Consider the following 4,778-nt stretch of genomic DNA (forward strand, 5'->3'; position numbering starts at 1 on the left):
TGCTGTCCTTACAGCGCTCAGGAGCAACGCAACTCTGCTGCCACCTGTGGGACACAGCGCAGTAATGAAGGCGCTGCCCCGCATGTGTGGGGCTGCACCCTGAGCACAATGCTGTAATGATAACACAGGGGTTGTAATTAATTATAATTAATGTTAGGGATAGAATTAATGGTATTGATAGGGTTGAAGTTACAGATGGTCTAACATCAGTATTCTGCACTACAATTATGGTTATTTGACAAAACATGGGGCATTATTTTTACGGCAGCATTCAGGGTAAGAGACATTTTCAACACTGGGTTAAGGGTTTGGTCTACAGATACGCTGCAGGTTAACACAGTTATCGTTAGAACTCCCATTCAGCTGTGGGTTTAGGGTCAAGGGTAACATTAATGCTGCCTCCCAGCTCATGCTAGAGTGCCAAAGGCAAAGGGAAGCAGGACACCCAGGGCAGGCAAAGGAAAGCAGAACTCCCAGGGAAAGCCAAGGTAAATGCAAAGCAAACAGCCAAGCTAAGGCAAGGGCAAAAGCAAAGAGAGCACCAATGGAAAGCCAAGGGGAGGACAAGGAGAACGCAACAGGAAAGGCCAAAATATACAGCCAAAGAGAACACAACAGGAAAGGCCAAGGGCAAAGGCCAAGAGAACGCAGCACAAAACGCCAAAACAAAAGGCCAAGGGAACACGGCATGAAATGCCCAGGCAAGGGCTAAGTAAACATGGCAGGAAGTGCCAAAATAGGAGGGCAAGAGAACGCTGCCGAGAATGCCAAAATCAAATGCTGAAGAGAATGCGGCTACAGAAAGCCAAGGGCAATGGCCGACAGAACATAGCATGGGACACAATAACAGGAGGGCAAGGGAATGCCCAGACAAGGGCAAGGGCCAAGATAACGTGGAAGGAAATGCCAAGGATGATGGCCAAGAGAACACGGCAAGAAACGCCAAAACAGGAGGGCAGGAGAACGCAGCAGGGAACGCCAAAACTGAATGCTGAAGTGAATGTGGTTAAGAAAGCCAAGGGCAATGGCCAAGAGAACGCAGCATGGAACACAAAAACAGGAGGGCAAGAGAATGCCCAGCCAATGGCAACGGCTAAGAGAAGGAAATGCCAAAACAGGAGGGCGAGAGAACACGGCACGGAATGCCAAAACTGAATGCTGAAGTGAACGCGGCAAAGAAAGCCAAGGGCAATGGCCAAATGAACGTGGCATAGAACACAAAAACAGGAGGGCAAGACAACGCAGCAGGGAACAGCAAGGGCAAAGGGAAGGAAAACACTGCAGTGAAAGGCCAGAGACAAGGAGAACACAGAAAGACAAGGACAGGCAGCATCCAGGGCACCATGAAGTGCAATGAAGAGCTCTGGGAGCACCGTGCTGTGCCGTGCTATGGGGTGGGTAAACATTGGTGGGTGTGCATTACCCTTACCTGCTGGGCAGACAATTACCAGCCAGCAAAGCGCGGTTCTGGGGCATTCCAGGAAATGCAGATTCCGGTTCCTTGCTGTTCCCATGAAGAGCCACGCATCTCCATGCAGTCGTTACGGCACTCGGGAGCGCTGCAACTCCGCTGCCACCTGTGGGACACAAAGCAGTAATGAAGGCACTGCCCTGCAGATGTGCCTCTTTCACAAACCTGCACTCCTTTCTCTGATCAACGTGGCTGCACTCTGTGCGCAATGCTGCTTACCAGCAGCACTGCAGCTGGGAACAACAGACAAGGAGAAGGCTCAGGTACCCAACAACATCCATCTTCCATCTTCTCTGATAACTTTTCATTATACACTGCCTTCACCTTTGGTTTAGTAGGTGGGGATTGAGGAAGCAATGCCGATCCCACAGACCCCTCCCTATCCCACACTATGACGGGAGATCAGGTTCTGGACCACCTGAGGACCCGAGCATCCAGGAGTCTTTGGGTCCTGATGAGACGAGTCCCAGAGCTCTGAGGGAATTCAGTGCTGCAGTCACCGAGCCACTCTCAGTGGTATTTGAGAAGTCGAGGCAGTCAGGTGAAGTCCCTGGTGAGCAGAAAAAAGGCAACAGCACAGCTGTTACTGCAGATATAAAGTGTGACCCTGGGAACCACCAACATATCAGTCTCACCTCTGTGCTGCAAAGAATCGAGGAGCAGATCCTCCTGGAAGGGACTCTGAAGCACACGTTCCAATGTGTCACCACCCTCTGTGTGAAAAGCTTCCTCCTAATAACCAACCTAAACCTCCCCTGTTTCAGTTTAAAACCATTTCCCCTTGTCCTATCACGATCCACCCTCGTAAACAGCTGTTCCCCTTCCTGCTGTTCCCCCCTTCAAGTACTGTGAGGCTGCAATGAATTCACCCCCAAGCCTTCTCTTCTCCAGGCTGAACAAGCCCACTTCCCTCAACCCTTCCTTGTAGGGGAGCTGCTCCAACCATCTGATCATCTCAGTGCCTCCTCTGGACCCGCTCCATGAGCTCCACGTCCTTCCTGTGCTGGGAGCCCCAGGCCTGGATGTAGCGCTGCAGATGAAGCCTCACAAGAGCTGAGTAGATGGGGACGATCACCTCCCTCTCCCTGCTGGCCGCTCCTCTTTTAATGCAGCCCAGAACACAGTTGGCCTTCTAGGCTGCAAGCGCACTCTGCTGGCTGATGTCCACTCATGGATCCCGGCTCATCCACCGGGATCCACAAGTCCCTCTCTGTGGGGCTGCTCTCAAGGTATTCTTTGCTGAGTTTGCACAAACATCTGGGAATGCCCCTTCATCAGTGACATTAACAGAGGGGTTGAGTGCACGCTAATGACACCGAGCTGTGGGGTGCAGTGACACACCAGAGGGACAACGCCATCCAGAGGGATCTCAACAGGCTGAGTAGTGGCACTCAGCGATGTACCTTCCTGGCCCAGAAAGCCAACCGTATGCTGGGCTCCATCCAAAGATGTGTGGTCAGCAGGCGAAGGGAGCTGGTCCTGCCCCTCTGCTCTGCGCTGTGAGGCCTCACCTGGAGGTGCTGCATCTGGATGTGAATGTCCGCAGCGCAGGACAGACATGGAGCTGTTGGAGCACATCCAGAAAACAGCCACAGATATGAACTGAGGGATGGAACGCCTTTCCTATAAAGAGAGAGAGCTGGAGCTGTTCAGCCTGCAGAAGTGAAGGCTCCGAGGTGATCTGGTAACAGCCTTTCAACACCTGAAGGGAAGAACAAGGAAAGATTTAGCCTAGATATAAAGAAAATCTTGTACAGTGATGGCGGTGACACAGCAGAACAGGTTACCCAGACATGATGGATGCCCTGTCCCTTCCAAGGTGAGGCTGGTTCAGGCTCTGGGCAGCCTGATCTGGCTGTGGATGTTCCTGTTCGTTTTGTGGCAGTTGGACGAGATCACCACCAATGGTACCAAGTACGCCGGCTGGGATAATCCACATCCATCAGAGCCTCTCTGGGCCAGTCCCAGTATTCAGCAGACCAGGGTCTTCACTTCATCACGCTGGGGTGATGCTGAGTACAGCAGCCCAGAAGAGGACAATCTTTGGCTTTCTATAAAGACGAAGATTTATTACACCTAAGGGCGCACAGAACGCCCTTAAACAACTCTGCACGGTTGGAAGCAGTGCATAACAGCCCTGAAATAAAGGAAGAATAAATTACCCCATTCCAAAGATGAACACTCAGCCCACACTGCCAAGGAAGCAGTGTCCAGGTAGAGATGCTGCCCTTATGGCTTCCACCCCTTAAATGTGGTCAGGATACTAAAAAAAAAAAAAAAAAAAAAAAGGGAGATTGCAGGCCTGACATAAAGGAAAAACAAAGAAACCACTTACACCCTTCTCAAAGGCCAAAACCCACCCCTGCTCCATATGAGACAGTCTCCAGAGATCAACATTGCCCTTACATCTACCAGCACTTCAATGTGGTCATGGTGCCCCAAAAACAGGAAAGGTCACAGCCCTAAAACAAGAAGGAATCACTCATCCTTTCTCAAGGACCAGACCTCACCCCATACTCCCAAGGAGATAGTCTCTAAAGACAGATACCACCTTAAAGGCCGCCAGCCCTTAAGTGGGGTCAGGATCCCCCCAACAACAAGATATTGCAACCCTGGAATAAAGACTCACTCACCCAGTTTCAAGGGTTCACCCCACATTCTAAAGGAAGCAGTCTCCAGGTGCAGTTGCTGCTCCTTCTGCTGACAGACCTTAAATGTGGTCAGGCGCCCCCCAGAAAATGAAATTACAATCCAGCAGTAAAGAAGAAATCAATGACCCCATTCCAAAAACATACACTCAGCCCACACCCCAAAGGAAGCAGCCTCCATGGAGAAATGCTGCCCTTACAGCTTCCAGCCCTTAAAAGAGGTCAGGATCCCCAAAAGCAGAAAGACCAGAGCCCTGCAATAAAGCACCAATCACTCACCCCATTCCAAAGGACAGAACTGGCTCCCAATACTCCCAAGGAGGCAGTTCCCAAGCAGAATGCTGCCCTGGCTGTTCCCAGCCCTTAAATATGGGCAGGGAGGGGGTGGAGCTAAGCTCAGCCCTATCCGGTCCCACAGGCAAATTGCTTCCAGCTGTGCTGGCAGGGCTGGCCACACCCCTCACCAGGTGCTCCATCACTGCTTCAGGCTGTAAACAACAACCAAAGACTGATTACAAGCAGGTGATTGGATCTGCCTGTCCGGCAAGGGGAGTTTGATCAAAGGATGAGCAACAATGGCATGCGTATTTTGATTGAAGTCTGTCCTCAAAAGCATTTGGTAAAATTTCTAATAGATAGGGGAGCACAAATTTCAGTAC

The 4,778-nt window shown here is 51.1% G+C and overlaps 1 long non-coding RNA gene across 1 annotated transcript; it reads right to left on the reverse strand.

Moving 5' to 3' along the window:
• Positions 1 to 2,988: 2,988 nt before the first annotated feature.
• LOC122156422 lies at positions 2,989 to 4,244 on the reverse strand. The gene is made up of 4 exons (XR_006167490.1): positions 3,832 to 4,244; positions 3,634 to 3,734; positions 3,259 to 3,522; positions 2,989 to 3,173 (listed from the first exon to the last, which is right to left on the reverse strand). It is a non-coding gene; the product is annotated as an uncharacterized LOC122156422 (long non-coding RNA).
• Between the last annotated feature and the right edge of the window lie 534 nt (positions 4,245 to 4,778).

Source organism: Centrocercus urophasianus, unplaced genomic scaffold (genome assembly GCF_019232065.1).
Source record: "Centrocercus urophasianus isolate 14NV4802_14NV808 unplaced genomic scaffold, USGS_Curo_1.0 seq_1204, whole genome shotgun sequence".
Taxonomy (NCBI): Eukaryota; Metazoa; Chordata; class Aves; order Galliformes; family Phasianidae; genus Centrocercus; species Centrocercus urophasianus.